This window comes from Lacerta agilis, chromosome 2 (assembly GCF_009819535.1).
Source record: "Lacerta agilis isolate rLacAgi1 chromosome 2, rLacAgi1.pri, whole genome shotgun sequence".
In the NCBI taxonomy this organism is placed as follows: domain Eukaryota; kingdom Metazoa; phylum Chordata; class Lepidosauria; order Squamata; family Lacertidae; genus Lacerta; species Lacerta agilis.
Genome location: NC_046313.1, coordinates 105236112 through 105254951, shown reverse-complemented (window position 1 = coordinate 105254951; position 18840 = coordinate 105236112). Strand labels below are relative to the sequence as shown.

Sequence of the window (18840 nt, the reverse complement as noted above, 5' to 3'; positions counted from 1 at the left end):
ACTGCCTCCATTTCTTCCCCTTCTATTTGCCAGGAGGTGATGGGACCAGTGGCCATGATCTTAGTTTTTTTGATGTTGAGCTTCAGACCATATTTTGCGCTCTCTTCTTTCACCCTCATTAAAAGGTTCTTCAATTCTTCCTCACTTTCTGCCATCAAGGTAGTATCATCAGCATATCTGAGGTTGTTGATATTTTTTCCGGCAATCTTAATTCCGGTTGGGGATTCATCCAGTCCAGCCTTTCGCATGATGTATTCTGCATATAAGTTAAATAAGCAGGGAGACAATATACAGCCTTGTCGTACTCCTTTCCCAATTTTGAACCAATCAGTTGTTCCATATCCAGTTCTAACTGTAGCTTCTTGTCCCACATAGAGATTTCTCAGGAGGCAAATGAGGTGATCCGGCACTCCCATTTCTTTAAGAACTTGCCATAGTTTGCTGTGGTCGACACAGTCAAATGCTTTTGCATAATCAATGAAGCAGAAGTAGATGTTTTTCTGGAACTCTCTGGCTTTCTCCATAATCCAGCGCATGTTTGCAATTTGGTCTCTGGTTCCTCTGCCCCTTCGAAATCCAGCTTGCACTTCTGGGAGTTCTCGGTCCACATACTGCTTAAGCCTGCCTTGTAGAATTTTAAGCATAACCTTGCTAGCGTGTGAAATGAGTGCAATAGATAAATATGTCAATAAAACACGCGGGATTCTATACGCAGCCTTTATTGACCTGAAGGCGGCCTTTGACTCGATTTCACGAGTCAAACTCTGGCTAAATTAAACATTTCCAGCATTGATAAAAGATTACTATTCTTGATAAAAAGCCTATACAAAGACTCCAAGAAGTCTCCGTTAATGGGCAGCTAATTGACCCTGTACCAGCCAACAAAGTTAATGGGCAGCTAATTGGCCCTGTACCAGCCAACAAAGGAGTCAAACAGGCCTGCATTTTAGCCCCGGCCTTATTCAATCTATACATAAATGACATGGTCAAATATTTAATATCCCTGGAGTATCATGCCCCCAAACTGGCCGAAAAATCAATTTCAGCGCTCCTCTATGCGGATGATGCGGTTCTCCTGTCACGAACCAAAGTAGGCCTCAAAAGGCTTCTAAGAGAATTCTCAGCCTACTGCAGGAGAGATCAACTGGTGGTAAATCATCAAAAAACCAAAGTCATGGTCTTCGCTAGGAGACACAGACAATATAGATGGGAGATGGACAATCAACCAATAGAACAGGTCAAAAATTTTAAATACCTCGGAATAGTTTTCCAGTCAACAGGGTCCTGGGAGGCTCATCATAAATATGCCAGGGGAAAAGCATCCCAAAGCGCCAAAATATTGTCTCGCTTTTACTTTACGAAGGGAGGCAGGCATATTCCAGCAGCTCTGGAGGTTTTTCAAGCAAAACCTTTGGCGCAGTTACTCTATGGGGCCCAAATCTGGACGGGAAACCATTGCAGTATACTTGAAACGGTCCAGTCTAAATTCTTAAGACAGATTCTAGCCGTCCCACCATGTGCACCAAACGCAGCCCTACGATTGGAGACCGGCCTCCCCTCTGTCGAAACCCGGACCTGGTTAAGAACATTCAACTATTGGATTCGCTTAAATTTAAATCCATCCGGCCTATTGCCCCTAGTTACACGAGATGCACACAGAAGTCTGTGATCCAAAGCAGTGCATCAAAAACTACTCACATGTGGCCTCCAAGCACAACACCTACTTAAAACGGGTCTTCCCAAGGCAAAAATCCTTATTGACCAGCGCCTGAAGGATATTGAACTGCAGAATAATCTGGCCTCTATCAAGAATTTTAGTGCTTGGTACGCTTATCTGCCCCCCTCCCACATTGAATCTCGGGCACCATACTTGTCCAACCTAACCATCCCAAAATTTAGGCGGGCCTTTACACTGGCCAGACTAAATATGTTACCCTCAGCTGTTCTTGAAGGTGGATACCAAAAAATTCCAATCGAGATCCGGCTATGCCCCTGTGGATCCGGCTATGTAGAGACTGTGTCACATGTACTCTTGTCCTGCCCCCTATATAAAGATCTGAGGGATGAGACCATCACGCCGCTCCTATCCGCTCTTGTGAAGCCAAATTGTTTTCACTTCTAGCTGACCAGAACAGCTCAATAACAGAGAAGGTTGCCAGATTTATCGAGAGAGCAATGAGATTGAGAGCTGCTATCTGAACGACAAGTGTAGTCATCCGGATTCCCAGCACAGGATTTTATTATTATCATTCTTATTAATATTTTACTATGTATGCTAAGTTCCAAGGAGCTATTACCTTGAGTTTTAATAGGTTATAAGGTTTTATTGGTAACCATATTTGTTGTATTTTTGTTGGTGTTTGTCTTTTAGATGCTATGGCCAGTCGGCTACGCAAATAAAGTTTGATTTTGATTTTTTTTTGTATCTGTAGTATTCTTTGTATAATCGCGCCAGGCCACTGCCTGGTCTTTTACTATGTGCTATAGCCATATGGCTAATGCAATAAATAAATAAATTGATTGATTGAGTCACTTAGAATTTCTTTCACATTTTGTGTAAATGGGAGCGGTTGTTGATTTACACTCCCTGCAAGTATTACACTCCATAAAGGATTTACATGGCTTTAACTTCGTATCCAAGCACAAAACTGGCATTTTACTTAATGTCTGAAAATTGGCATGTCCTAAACGCCTATGGAACAAATGTGTGCATTCATCATGTGAAGAGGCTTCCCCCCTCCCCTTTTACATTGTCATCTCTACTTTTACATTTTCTTTGTTGTAAGATTCCAAACAATTTCCCCTTATAAGATACAATGAATTTTCTAGCTTTCCTGCTATGCAAACCTTTCCATTTCACATTTCTCTTCAACAAATCTAACTTCAAAATTCATAGAAGTTTTGAAATGGACATTAAATTAGGACATTAAATTGAGGAATAAGCAGAACATTGGTTACAATTGTTCCTATACACTTTACATACATGTCTAAAACAGTGAAATCAAAACAACCTGTATATTCACCTGCATAAGCCAAGGTGGTCAAACGCCACAGCCCAAGCAGAAAGGAGTTACTTCTGCAGAGATGCCATTCAGCAGACCCATCAGCAAAGATAATTCCACAAATTCATGGAGCCAATAGGAAAAGATACTTTCCACCAGATACTTCATGCCAAGTACTCTAGATCCATCTGCCAATGTTCATGTCTGAACAGCATATGAAAATTCCAGTCTTCAGTGTCTCAGGTGGGCAACTGGAGAAACGTCTTCCAACCTGTTCTGCGTAAGGTTATGTGCGATGACAACAGATCCAGTAAAATAAAGGTTCTCTCAGGGGACCCATGGTGTTTATTAACCTGGAAAGAAGAGATAATAAGGTATGGTGAGATAACAGTGGCTCTCAGGGTGGACCGGATGGCATGGTAAGCCACATTATGGCTTATTACGGGAACCATGCCAATGTGTAGGCTCCCACGGAGGAACCTGCAGCCACTTCGCCCCACCCTGGTCCTTTTTGGGTGGTGCTGTGGTCTAAACCACTGTGCCTCTTGGGCTTGCTGACCAGAAGGTCGGCGGTTCAAATCCCCGCAATGGAGTGAGCTCCCGTTGCTCCGTCCCAGCTCCTGCCAACCTAGCAGTTTGAAAACACACCAGTGCAAGTAGATAAATAGGTACCGCTGTGGCGGGAAGGTAAATAGCGTTTCCGTGTGCTCTGGCACTTTTCACGGTGTCCCGTTGCCCCAGAAGCGGTTTAGCCATGCTGGACACGTGACCCGGAACGCTGTCTGTGGACAAACAGCGGCTCCCTCGTCCTGAAAGTGAGATGAACCCCTAGTTGCCTTTGACTGGACTTAACCGTCAAGGGGTCCTTTACCTTTACCTTTTACTTGCCATGCTGCAGTGGTGCACTGAGCTTCCTGAACCAGGACTCAAGGTTAACTTCTCTTCTCACTAACCATGTAGCCTAACCATGTAACCGGGAGGGCAAGCATTTTCCAGAGGAAGTCATTAATTCTTTATTGCCAAAGGACACATACAAGTTAGGGAAAGGCATCAGTCCATCTCTTTCAGCTACTCCTAGGTATTCACCCGATGACTTAGTCACTGCAGCAGAGAGGGCCACACCCCAACTTCAGCTTATGTATCTCCCCTACCCAAGCTGCACACAAGCAGACACACTCTCTGCCTGCATGTAAGGTAATCTTCTGCCCCTCCCGCTTCAGTCCTGGTCCTGGAGCAGGAGAGGTGGGGGCAGAAGGAGGAAGTGTGGAAGCCCTTGACTGTCTACCAGCCTTCCCCATCTGGCCCTGCTCCAGGACCTGCTCTCCACTTTCCCATCTTGCAGCCTCTGCTGCCTCTGACTCATTTCCCAGCTGCAACAGGTTCCTCCAGATCACTGATCCCTTCTTCCAAGTCCATCTCCAACCCTGCTTCTCCTGGTGCCCACTCATTGGAATCCAACCAGTCCCAGACACATACGTACCATGCATTTAAAGCCGTATCATGCCACTTTAAACAATCATGGTATTATTATTATTATTATTATTATTATTATTATTATTATTAGTAAATTTATATATTGCCCTATACCCGGAGGTCTCTGGGCGGTTCACAGAACAAAATAAACATACAAAACCAGGCTTCGGAGCTCTCGAGATAACACGAGCGATAATTATCGCCCACTGCTTCCAGGGAAGTAAACGGCTTTTAATTCCCTAATTTTATACATTTACCCTTATCTTCCCATGGGATTTTACCGATATCTCTTATAAGCTTCCACGAGACACCCTGGGCAGGCTGCCAGCCGATAGCCGTTACTCGTCAACTCCCTTCTTTGCTTTGTTTTTGGTATTATGAAGTTGGGCTTTTATCTCTCTTCTCGTCCTTCCCGTCCTTCTGGCTTTTCTCCCACTTCATTATGACGCCTACTAGTAAACGCAGCAGAGACCCAGAGGAAGCAGTCTCAGCACCAGCTCCTAAACAAGCTAAATTGGAGGACTCTTTTTAGTAAACTGACCTTCATGGTGCCAATAAAAAACAGATTTTCTCCCCTTAAAGATGTATGCGATAACAAAGTGGTTACTCTAGCGGAGGATTTGAATACTCCACAGACTATAAATGTAAATGGAAAAGCTACAGGGGATGGATCCCCCCTGGCGACAGATCCAGAAATTGAACGGGGGGATTGTACTAGTTGGGAACAGCTCCATCTAATAATCAGAACTCTTCAATGTATTTTTGAAAGACTCGATGGACTATCCTCACAATTCTGCAAACTTCAACAAAAAATTGTTCTCCCTCCGCCGAAGGCAGCCCAAACTGTGGCAACAGGTGATCCAGGCAGACAGCGACACCTCCCTTCGAGTAACAAAGAACTGGATAACTTTAAGTTTCAACTTAATCCCCTATTGACCCACCAATCGCTGATTCTGCAACCAAGGAAATTATGCCTCACTATCTGGGATGGATCTCCGCGGTGGGGTACCTTGCGTGGTGTTAAAGAGCATCTAAGCAAGCTTCTAAACATTGTATCATCACAAGTCGACCTTATTGCAGTGCTACCACTGAATTATCAGCGCAGGCACCAGAAAGTAATGCGCTTTTTATTCCTCAAGGATTCCCTCTATCTCCATCAGGCGGAAAGCATTCCTGGCAAGTTGCGGCATTATACCAACAAGAGTTTTCACCGATTCCAAGATAAAACCACTCCTAATCGATAGATCACCTGATAAGACCTCCTCATTTACTATCCCAGATACAATCCGGGACCCTGAGCCACCTACCTTAGACACATATGTCCTGCAACAATCCAGGTCCCATGCTTCCACCGTAGTAGCAAAGAATCATAGCTGTGAGGACAACCACCGGACACCCCCGGAGGAAAGATGTCTTATCGCCTCTTTTGGTGAGCTACCAACAAATGAACAACAGGAAATAATCTCTAGGCTGGACTCACTTAAACAACAGCTCTTGCACATCCTCCATACTAAATCGTTTATGAACATCAATCACCCCAATTCAGCAGAACCGTGCTCTATGGAAATGGATGAGTTAATCCCTCAAAGCTCTATGCCAAAGTGTGCGACACCCTTGCTGGGTGCTAGGGCCTCTCTCCAGGAAACAGACCCTCGCTCCATACCTCAAGTTGGACATCTATCTCCACCATTAATAGATCTACATTCATCCCTCTTGGATAATGAGCCGAATAATGATGCTCAAAATCCCACCTCTCTTAATAAATCATTGCCATCCTACTCCTCTATGCCGGAACTGGAGTCCTCCTACTCAAACGACATACAAAGAGCGGATGCATTAGTGAATTCTCCTTGCTTAGCCCCAGAGGCAGTTCCAGATCTACAGTCTCCTCTGATACCGAGACAAACACAGGAGGATGCTGTCCCAGTGCTGAGAGTTAACACCATGCTGATTGAAGATCCTGCAGGACATATAAACCAGATCACCTCAACCTCATCTGGTTGGCCTACTAGGGGGCCTGCCTCTGCCGTCCTTGCGAGAACTGATACACAATCCCTTAAAGACCGACGGCTCTACTTGGAGGCCCTCCACACATCGTCCCCTAACATCATAGAGGCGTGTGACCTGTCTGTATTAGAAACTCCACCCAATAGAGGGAATGTCCAGCTGCGTCAGCCTGTCTATCCCTCCTTGAACTCTATGCCAGCGTGGCCCCCACTAGAGCCACTCCTACAAAGTAAAATAACTGATTTCTTCGCGGGGTCCTCTCAGCCTCCTAAGGACACTATCTTTCCCCCTAAATGACAGTTAATTGGAGAGCATAGAAACTGTCCGCTATTGGTTCTTTGTTGGAACATTGCCGGTTGGCATGGGAAAAATCTGACCCCGAATTTCTGGCATACATTAACTTGTTTCACATCATCCTATTACAAGAGACCTGGGAGGATGAGGAAATTGTTATAAATGGTTTTGACCTCCTAACACTCCGTGCTAGCCCCTCCTTGAAAGGTGGTCGCCCCAAAGGTGGCCTCGTAATTGGTGTTTCACTCAAGCTACATACTAAACTCTCTTCTGTGCAGGCTTGCCCTCCTTATGTTCTTTCTGGGCTGTTAACGGGGGGGGGGGGAAAGATCTCACTTTTAATATCCAATGTTTACCTCCCCCCAGGAGGGCTGCGCCCTGAACTTTGCTCTAGATGGGACTCTTTAGAAGACCATCTTCTTTCTTGTTACATTAAATGCCCAAATATCCCTTCTACAATCGGTGGAGACTTTAATGCCCGTACCGCTGCCAATTGGGACTCACTGACTAAAACCAAATGGTGGGTTACCCCCTGTTTTGACAACTACAAATGGGAGCACATTTAGTCCGGTCAATATACAAAATGACCTGGGCAAAATTGCAACATAAACGCTATTAATGGCATTTTTATGAGAATTGGGTGTAGAATAACATATTAAAAATTAGACAAAATTAAATGACAGGAACACTGTGAAATCGTGATTTCAAAATGGCCGACCTGCTGTATCAATTGTATTGTATTTCGATTAGTTTTCTAAACTTAATTGTGTGTATCCTATGTTTTTTAATTGTTGTTACCAAACGTCAGGGAAAATAATACAAAGTTGTCATTGATCTAGTTATTAGTCTACATAATTTCTGCATTTAAATGTTTGCTAAAAACAACAAAGTGAAAGCAATGGTACATTGAAACAAGGTCACAATAAGGCGCTTGAACCATAACTTTTATTATGTATCACAAAACAAAAGCAGACATCAGTCATCCATATCATCTTCTATATCAGAACAATGTTCAATCAACAACTATTTTTTTTGCACGTGCAACGGAATGTACAACAACCAGTGCTGCAGTTACAGTGGATAACTTTCAAAAGACTTTCAGGTGCAGGGGCCATGTCTGACATCACAGGGTGAAGCTGGTTTTCCTCCTTTACCATCCAACCCCAGTCATTAGGTCGTAAACCCTCTTTGTGGCATGACCATTCCATTATCTGGTAATATGATCAAAAACTATGGAATTTTGTTGCAGATTTAATATGAATTTAGTTTGCGGAGAGAAGTGTACTTCAGGGCTAGAGAACATAGATTTCCGACATTTGTGAGTCATATCTTTAATGGATGGGATGTTTTCATAGCTGTCAAAGACAATAATAGCTTTCCCATAATGACGAGTTGTAAAATTTGCATAAGAACATGCTATGTCATCATACCTGTTGTCTTTGTCCATGGAGCATAGACAGCATCTTAAAAAGCAGAGACATCACCTTGCCGACAAAGGTCCGTATAGTTAAAGCTATGGTTTTCCCAGTAGCAATGTATGTAAGTGAGAGCTGGACCATAAAGAAGGCTGATCGCTGAAGAATTAATGCTTTTGGTGCTGGAGGAGACTCTTGAGAGTCCCATGGACTGCAAGAAGATCAAACCTATCCATCCTTAAAGAAATCAGCCCTGAGTGCTCACTGGAAGGACAGATCCTGAAGTTGAGGCTCCAGTACTTTGGCCACCTCATGAGAAGAGAAGACTCCCTAGAAAAGACCCTGATGTTGGGAAAAATGGAGGGCACAAGGAGAAGGGGACGACAGAGGATGAGATGGTTGGACAGTGTTCTCACAGCTACCAACATGAGTCTGACCAAACTGCGGGAGGCAGTGGAGGATAGGGGTGCCTGGCGTGCTCTGGTCCATGGGGTCACGAAGAGTCGGACATGACTGAACGACTGAACAAAAACAAATGTTATCATACATTTCATGCTTCTTCCATTTAGGGCAATGCAGCAGCGTACCACCATCTAACATGAATTGATCACTTATTGGAACGTATTCGGTACTACAACTATTCTGTTTCTGCATCACATATTTTTTGATAACATGTACTATCTGTGGCTTGTCAGCCTTCCTGGGTATAGAGCATGATTTGAACAATGAAGGTGGGTATGAGCACAATTCATACTGCAGCACTTCTTCAAAATTTAGTTCACCTGTGTTAACAATGTCCAATAGCCTTTGAAACAGCAATGCTGGGTCAATCGTTCTTTCATCATCTCCAGGAATTTTCAGTGCAGCAGAGAACGCTAATGTTTTAACTTTGTCAGAACGCTTACATTTATATGCAAAAACTTCTTGGTCAATAAGTTTAGCTACAATGACCTTACCAACTTCTTGCAATTCATGCACATTAACATTTGCCAAATCTGCAGTTACATCTGTTACAATATTACTCAGACTTGACTCAGGTGTAAATGGCGAGAATGCTTGCAACTTGCTCAATACCAGTTGTGAATCACTTTTGTCTCTAATCAGCCTTGCACTAGGTAGTTCCTTGTGTTGTTCACTTGATGAATATGACACATTGGTAAACTCCTGCATAGCTAGATTATACCCTGACGATACAGGCAACGATAAAGACCAAACTGCTCTCTGAACGCCAGTCAATCCACTTCCTCTGGTCAAACCCCCTGTAGTTTTAAGAGAGTGCATCAGACATTGTTTGATTACCAAGTCAGAACCCAATCCTGCCCAGTACCGTTCACTTCTGCGTATCACATGAAATCCTTTTTCAAACATTGCAGAAACAGCCGCATTTGTTGTTGGCAACAGAATTATATTCTGCAAATATAGGTATGCTGATTTCAAGTATTTATGGTGACCCGCAGCTGCAAAAATGGGTAGACACTGATGTATGGCATCAATATGCATTTTCCATGAACCAGTTCTATCTGCTGTGATGAGTTTTCTAGCAAGATCAACCATATTTTGATACTTAAGCCATAGTTTACTTGTTGCTGAGTTTGCTTTCAGTTCGTTCTTCTTTGCATCCAATGCACAGCTTATGTGTATCATAGTCTGTGAAGAATCCACTTCTTCTATAGTTTTGTTACAGGACACTAGTGGGGGAATTCTGAATGATCTTCAATTATCTGCGACATTATTTCAGCACTTAAGCATGAATGTCCACGAATAGCTCTTGATACTGATTTCCCATTTAACATATGCACTACTGTATTTTCCCCATAAATCTCTTCTAGGATTTCTTTAAGGCCCTATCCTGCCCTGAGTGTACCAATGGCCCCAAGAAGATTCATGAAAGTATGAAAGGAACCAAGCAATAGAATGATGTCCTTGAGAGCACTACCATCACATGATGAATGAACTATTTGTGATGCTTTCCAAAAGAGTGGCTGATCAAATGTTATGATAGTTGGTATATTGTGCTTAAGAGCTAAATCTCGTAGGTATGTTAAGGTAGACAGGATGCAAGTCATTTCAGTGGGCTTCATATCAATGATAGGTAGGAAAAGTACTGATGATTTCTCAACTTTCTGGTTGTTTTGGTTATTATGTATTAACTGCATCATTCCAGACCAGCCAGGCATTGGTTGTTCAAAGTTCCTTGACAGTTTCCACAGCAGATCTACTTTGACATTTGTGGGATAGATATCAGGCAATATTTTAAACTTAAGGATGCAAATCGATATTCATGAATGTTGATAGATGCAGCAGCTTTTAAGTCACAGCTCAACATATTCTTTCTTGGAATACAACGAGAAAAGGTTTTTGCTGGGGTTATTGCTGCTATCATCCCCATACCATGGAATGTGTTCTCACCAACAGTGTAAGAATATTGTGATCAATATTGTCCGCAACTAGAAGAATGTGACTGTTTTCAACATTTTCTAATATATCAACAATTAAAAAACATAGGATACAAACAATTAAGTTTAGAAAACTAATCGAAATACAATACAATTGATACAGCAGGTCGGCCATTTTGAAATCGCGATTTCACAGTGTTCCTGTCATTTAATTTTGTCTAATTTTTAATATGTTATTCTACACCCAATTCTCATAAAAATGCCACTAAAAGCGTTTATGTGGCAATTTTGCCCAGGTTCCAGCTTTTTTTTCTGTAGATTGACCGGACTAATTGCAACAAGAATTTCTAAGGATTCCATAGTAAATGAGGCAGGAGTTATCTTCTATCTAATGGCTATCCGTCTGAATTTAGTTTTTTGGAATGGTAGATACCCCCCTGATATACCGGGGGAGTTTACTCATCTTGGCACAAAATCTAATAGTGTCCTTGACTACCTGTTGGTTTCCAGGGATTTAGCTAAGAGTGTTCTTTCCTTTAAGGTCGATAATGTGCAAGTTAGTGATCACCTTCCCCTAACGGCCACACTTTCTCTGGTTTGGCAAGGGGTTGATCATAGACACTTCCCCCTCATGGAAATTAACGCAGCATCCAAATTAAGAGGGATTAAATGGTCAGAGGTTCTTGCCCTAAAGTATAAAGAATTTTTTCAGAAATAAATCCAGGTTCACCCCATAAAAACGAAACAAAAAACAGCACAAAAAACAAAAAAGCACATTGTCAGCCACACATACGTACACACCCATCACAACTCTCCAAGGTAGTAAAATGTTGCACCACTGTGGTACACACAACATGTATGTACATGTACACACACACCCCCCCTCAATGGTCAGTGGCCTAGCACCAACCAGCAAGGGCCAGTGCCCAGAAATACACATCTTGGCAGCTGAAAGTTGACTAATCGACACAATATGGGTTGCTAGGTATATTTAGCCTGGAAAATAGAGGAGGTATGATAGCCATCTTCAAATATCTCAAGGGCTAGCACATGGAAGAGGAAGCATGCTTGTTTTCTCCTGCCCTGGAGGGTAGGACTCGAACCAATGGCTTCAAGTTACAAGAAAGGAGATTCCGACTAAGCATTCAGAAAGCTGAGATTCTTGCATAGCAGGGGGTTGGACTAGATGACCCTGGGGGGGTCCCTTCCAACTCTATGATTCTATTATTCTAAACTCTAATTGGAAAACATTTTCCTTCTTTTATCTGCATTTTTAACTAGAGGTGCCCACAAGGTACCAATATCAGGACTCAGGGACAGACTGTCCTCCTCAGTCAAGGAATGGCATGAGGTGGTCCCCCTTGTGACCCACTCTAATGTTGAACAGAAAAAAACTCCTTTCTCCCTATGGAGATACTGGAGCAAGGTGTCAGAGAATGGTCTGAAGATGAGGACTAGGGAAGAGAACCAGAAGGCAGCTAGTTGAGACCAGAGGTGTCTTAGCCATTGAGCCTAGTGGCGCGGGGAACCAGGCGCCATGTTCTAGAGGGCGCCAGGGAAGGGGCGGAGGCGGACGCGACGCCTCCCGGCATCAGTCGCCGCCCTCGTCCGCCTCCTGCGCCGTCCTTGGCGAAGGAGCAGCTGCTCATCCCATCAAAGGTGGGGGGGGGTGGGGTGTGTGCGCAGCTCCGCGCTTCTCCCTGCCGAGCTGCGGCGGCAGCTCCGCCTCCGAGCGCCTTGAAGTGCTCTGGCTCATCCTGATTGGTGCCGGACCCCGCCACTCCAGCATGCCGCCACCCCCGCCACCCCCCCCCCCAACCGGAGCGGGCCTGCGACTGGGACTCAGCAAGAAGCTGAGGAAGAGGTGCTGCGCTATTTGTTTTGCTTTTGGAGGGGCTTGGCTTGGGGACGAATTCAAGCCCCGCTAGCCCAAGAAGGAGACAGGAGGGGTGGTTTCCTTCCGCAGCTGTGTTGCCTTGCGCACCTTCGCGCGACTCCCCCATTCGCCCGCAGCTAAAGCACCTCTGGAAGCAGCTTTTTTCCTGCGCAAAAAAGCCCCCTTTGCAGCTTTCCGCTACACGTTGGCAGAAAGAATCAACACGAGGGCAACGGGGACTCTTTCCCCCCCCCCTTTACTTCGTTTCAGAATGCATTAAAAGGAATGCAGAGGAGGGAGAGAGTGGGGAGGACCAGCAGCTTTCAAGGGAAGCGGGTCTCGAAGAGGGGAATTTTTTGAAAAGGCTCTCACCGGATTCCCTGACCTCCACTCACCCAGGGGTGCCTTAGCCATAGAGGCTAGTGGCGTGGGGGGGGGAGACCATGGAGGAGCCGCCCTCCAGCTGCTGCCCACCCGGAGGGAAAAGTGGGCGTGGGGGGCGCCGGAGGGATCCCTGCACCAGGGCACCAGATAAACTTAAGACGGCCCTGGTTGAGACTACACTTGAGAGCTTTGGGGAAGAAGAAGAAGAAGAAGAAGAAGAAGAAGAAGAAGAAGAGGAGTTTGGATTTGATATCCCGCTTTATCACTACCCAAAGGCGAACATTCTCCTTTCCCTTCCTCCCCCACAACAAACACTCTGTGAGGTGAGTGAGGCTGAGAGACTTCAGAGAAGTGTGACTAGCCCAAGGTCACCCAGCAGCTGCATGTGGAGGAGCGGAGACGCGAACCCGGTTCACCAGATTACAAGTCCATCGCTCTTAACCACTACACCACACTGGGGACTGAACGTATCAGAGAGCAGTGGGGGGAGGGGGACTTCCCATTGGCTCCCAAAATGCTGCAGAAGTTGGAAGGAGGATTAGCCAACTGCCCTCTTTCCAGAGAGCTGTGTACTGTATGTCTCCTGTGCAGCACTGGAGCTACAGTAAGTACCACCCCTTTGCTGACTTCCAGTTCTAATTAAACCAGGTGAGTCTCTCCTATCCCTTGAAAGGGCCAGGCCAGAACTTTTGGCACCTGAGGCAGACCCCCCAAAATGGCATCCCATCTCCCCACCAGTACAATATCAGGGAAGAAAGACTGACATTTCATCTGCTGCCTCTGTGGGTCCTACCGCCAGAGGGAGTCACCTCACCTGACCTGATCTTATGGGAGGGCTGTCCTTTGAGTTGTGGATTGCCATGTATAAGCTGCCCTCCCTTCTTTCAGTAACAAAACCTGCTCCCCATCTCGAACTGCAGTATTTTTTGTCCACACCAAACACTGCCCCTGGGGAAACAGCACTTGGTGGCACTAGGCAGGTGCATATTGTATTATATTACATGTCTGCCGAAAACTCCAGTTGGCCTGATTCCAGCCACATAATTTAATTACACTGTTAGAATCATAGAACTGTAAAGTTGTAAGGGACCCTGAGGATCATCTAGTCCAGCCCCCTGCAATGCAGGAATATATGAGGATTGAACCCTATGGGGATTGAACCTGCGACCTTCACTTGTTTTAAAATGTTTAATTTTACCTTGTTTGCAATCATGATTCCCTACACATTTCCTTTTATTGGTTTGGTATTTGGTCGCATTTCGTAAGTAGCAAAACATGTGCCCTGCTTGGATAACTTTGCTCAACAAGGGGCTTATTCGTTTTCCAAATAAAATAAATAAAACCACATATGGAGTTTGTATTGGTGTGTGTGTGTGTGTGTGTGTGTCCTTGTGCAGTCCCAACAATTTTAAAATTTAAAATGGGGGGTGGGGGCAGATTCAGATTGCCTCTGCCTCTACAGGGGGTCCACGCAATTCTGACCAGATCAAGAAACAATAACGAACAGTGGATCTCTCTCCTCTGCCCCCATCTAAATAAAATTATCTCAAGCTTAGCTTCGCCTGAAATATGCCGCAGGATGAACCTCAGAGGGTTGCCGACCCCCGCGGCGTAAAAGACGACCGCGCGAAACAGTCCCGAGGGTGGCAGAAATTTCTTTTTTCTTTTTAGATATAAATAGATACAAACTAGGAGGTGTAACACAAAGAGAGACTGCTCTTCGTGCGGCTCCTCGCAGCTTTGTACTTTATGACAAGGAAATGTGAGGTATGGGCAGCACAGAAATCCGAAGGAAAGGAAGGGAACCAAATTCTTTCTCGGCTGCGTCAGCCATTCGCGATGGCAGGAGGCCAGGCAGAACCTGGCGCGTCCGAAGCTAGCTCCCCTTGCTTTCCACCCCGACTGAACAAACCTTACCCAGCGCTATATGATTTGATAATAGCAACGTGCATATATCACCACCTGCAGATGGTTGCGCACGAAACAAGAAACTGGCACATTCTAAGTATTTCGTGCGCCCTTCTGGCTTCGCTTTAAAAGACACGGAGATCCAAGACTCGAGACGGCCGCCTCCCCGCCTGCTGCAAAAGACGAATCGGCAGAAGCAGGGCGGGCGCTTTATCCCGCCACCCGCCTGTCTTCTTTCTCCTGCCCCCCCCCCCCACCTTTTAAAAACCAATTATTGTACCTTAACGGTACAACCTCCCCCCCCCCCCCAAAAGCGAAATACATACAGTACTGCACTTACCCTCATTGCAAGCGTTGCACCTAAACTCAAGGAGCCCAAAATGGCTGCAATATTGAAAGCGGAACAGAGCGTTTTCGCATCGAGCACTACGCGGCGCTCTCTAATCAGGCGCTTGTTTTGCTTTGCTTTTTAGGCAGCCAGCCATTTAGGAGCAGCGCCTATTTAGGAAAGTGTTCGTGCCATTGTGCATATTGCAGAGTGCCCTATCGCCCACCCCCAGCTCCAAATAAGTGAATGAATGAATGAATGAATACTGCATTTCTGGGGGCGGTTTGGGGGGGGGGAAGGATTTGCTCCATAATTATTGTTTATTATTTTCATTAATCATCTTTATACAGTATAAGTAACTGAATGACACCCCAACCCGCTTAAAAAAAAAGTGACCTAGAGAATGTCATTTGTTAGCTTCCATATAGCTCAGTTGGTTAAAGTGTGGGGCTGATAACACCAAGGTTGTAGGTTTCATCTTCCTGCATTGCAGGGGGTTGGACTAGATGACCCCCAGGGTTCCATCCAACTCTACAGTTCTATGATAATAATAAAATTTGCGCCCCCCCCCCCCCGTTTCCCTTACACTCAGGTGCTTAGATGCTTGCCAAGCCGGCAAATGATTTCAGACATCTAACGAAGTGGATTGTTGCCCGTGAACCTTGTTATGTATTGCTGAGTGGTGGATCTCGCCACCCACCAGGAAGAACCAGCCACTTTTTAAATCCCTGTTCTTAGCCATGAAGCTCACAGGGCCCCATGGGGCCGGTTGCAGTCACACCGCCTGACCTACCTTGCAGGGTTGTTTTGAGGGTAGGACCTGAACTCTTTGGAGGGAAGGCAGAATAAAAACGTACTAAATAGGGAATACGATTGCGAAACGGCCTCCCACAGAGCGGCTTGGCCGGCTTCTTCTCTGTAGCCTTTTCTGCACACCAGGCAAAGACATTATTGCTCTAACCTAACCAACTGAGCTAGCCAGCCAAACCCACAACTTCAATAAAAAAGAACTGGTTAGGCAAGCTTTCCCCTTATAGATTCTACCCCCACAGATACAGGGCTGGAAGGGACCCAGGGATATCACCCAGATTGTTCCTCCCTGCCCCAAACACATAACAATATACAGTGTGAAATAAAATCACATATTAAGATACAGATCACGTATACTTATTCTTATATAATTTATTAACAATAAAAAATAAATATTGGTGCCAGCCTACCAGGAGTGGGGGGGGGGAGGAACCCCAAACTGGCTGGACTGGTTATTTCACATTCAGGCTACTTGAAAGGAAAGGGGCAAGGCTGGCTCACCCCACCCCACCCCATACTCCATAGTTTTACCTGTACACATCAGGCAGGCAGGCAAATTTTGCACTGGGTTGTGTCCCAAGTATTGCCAAACGCAGCTGTTTTCTGCGTCTCTCCCATCCAAGCACAAACAGGTACTGACATTATTCGTTTCAAGAATCGGAAAACTCAATTTACAAGGTAGCGTGTATGATTGAATTTGGCGGACTTCGCTCCCATTTTTGGCACACTTACTACTCAAGTAGTAAATATTTTGCTGGGCTCAGTAGGGCTTACTCCCAGGCATGGGTGTAGCCGGGGGGGGGGGGGGAGGCAGGAAGGGGCAGCTACCCCAAAAATAAATAAATAAATAAAAATACATAGCTAGCTGAGGCTCTGCCCCCCCCCCCCAAAATCCTGGCTACGTCCATGCGGGGGGAGTAAGTGTGCATCTCAGTGGGTCGGGTCCCCACCCTGCCTGGCTCCGGAAGCGGAAAACTCCTGAAAGCACATTAAAAACAGTAGCAAGGCACAGCAGCTCCTAAGGGTTGTTTTTCTACTCTTTGCACTTTCCAAAATGGAAATAATGTTTGCATTATTCAGAACTGAGTAATGACAGCCACAATGGCCTGGGGCTTGTTTATGAAGGTGCCAATGAAGGGCTATGAGCTGTGACAGCAACCTTCCCTGTCAGTCAGCATTCCATGGCCTCTGAGCATGTTCAGAATTCAGTGGAGCATTTCAGGTTTTTTCTTCTCACCTTTGAAAAAAATTTTTTTTTAACTGCCTGAATATTTTTGAACCACTTGCAAACCTTGGGGTTTTCCTAAAGCTTGCCGATATATATATTTGGCTACATAAGGATTAACTCTTGTGCTTTGAACGTTGGAAATAGAAGGAGCAATGGCTGAATGGAACCTCCATGGGGAAGCGGGGGGGGAGGGGCATAGCAAGGGGGGTAGGGGGTGGGCGGCCCCGATTTCCATAATGGTTGTTGTTGTTGTTGTTCAGTCATTCAGTCGTGTCCGACTCTTCGTGACCCCATGATCAAGGAACATTTTTTTTTTGAAAAAAAAATTAGGGGGGGGGTTGAATTTTTTTTGATTTTTTTTAAATGCCCACTCCAAAGGTCTTATCTTACTATACTAGGGATTATATAGCTATATATGAAATTTCATGCATATCGGTTAATATCTTGACCCTCCTCCACCAAAATAGCTGTTCACTTGGCTGTTTTCCTATGTCATGAAGGCTGAAATGAAGGCTGAAATTTCAGTTCAGAGAACACTTACTGTTCCCAACCCTAACCCTGTGGAAAGCCATCTAATTAGACTTTAATTTGATTTTGAGATGTTTTTAGGAGGTAATTTAATTATTGTTTGATTTTATACCAATGTTATGTATCTGATGTTAGCCACCCTGAGCCCGACTTCGGCCAGGGAAGGTGGGATATTAAAAAAAGTAGTTGTTTTTTATTACTTGTTATTATTCCTTTGTAAGAAAATATGAAATAACTTAAAACCATTTTTGCGGGGGGGGGAAATCAATGGGGGGTTGACAAGAAATTTTCCGCACCGGGTACCACCTGACATTCCCATGCCTGGGAAAAATTTTTTTGCCCCAGGGTACCAGTTTACCTTGCTACGTTCCTGTATAAAGTTTAACTGCAGTACTCATTCTGGCCACCGTGGCTGCGGTTTCCACTCAGGTTCCCATCACACATCTGTCCCCGATTCCGCAAGACGCTTCGGTTTCACGCTGGGAGCGATTTGCAACAGCACATCACTGACACCTAGCGGCCGAGGGCGCAAAACCGGCGCCAAAGACCCGACAACAGATGTTAATGCAGCTGGACATAGGCGCCTACCGAGAGGGGCGTTTTTACTCACCCAGCTCGGTTCCTCCCAGAGCCAACCCCTGCTGCTTAAGTTACGGTCCCTCAGGGCCCCTGTCACAACACGATGGAGGTGCCCCATGGTCAGTCTGGCAGCAAGATGGGGGTCAGGCAGCCTGCCCAGGGCAGCAGAGGAACCTGCTGGACGTTGTAGTCAGAAACTCCCTGCACAGGGTGTTGACCCTTCACTTCTCTGCTTCTGGGGGTGCTTTCAGTGCTGTTAGAACGTTTATATTTTCTTTCTTTAGTTCATAAAAAATTATAAGCAGCTTGATTGTAAAAAACAACAACAACAACCCACCACCCTCAAAGCTGTTTACATATCTGGGCTGGCTTGGTAAAAGGCACCCTTTTTTTTTTGTAAAGCTGACCTGTATTTTAATTCATGATTTCATTTTATAAAACACCGAAAACCCGGAAGTAAGTGTTCCAGTTTTCAAATGTTTTTTGGAAGCCAAACGTCCGATGCAGCTGTCGGTTAGTTTCCAGGGCGCCTGCTCCAATCAGAAGCTGCACCTTGGGTTTTCAAACATTTGGGAAGTCAAACGGACTTCCGGAACGGATTAGGTTTGGCGC

The 18840-nt window shown here is 45.2% G+C and overlaps 1 protein-coding gene across 1 annotated transcript in view; it reads right to left on the bottom strand.

Annotated features, from left to right (window-relative positions):
* Window positions 1-15151, bottom strand: part of LOC117042101 (C-type lectin domain family 2 member D-like) — a 44973-nt gene extending 29822 nt beyond the window's left edge. Inside the window, exons 1-2 of the mRNA XM_033141577.1 lie at window positions 15096-15151; window positions 3024-3355 (exon numbers count right to left, since the gene is read on the bottom strand). The gene's annotated coding sequence lies outside the window, so the exon portion shown is untranslated. The remainder of the gene's footprint in view (window positions 1-3023; window positions 3356-15095) is intronic.
* Between the last annotated feature and the right edge of the window lie 3689 nt (window positions 15152-18840).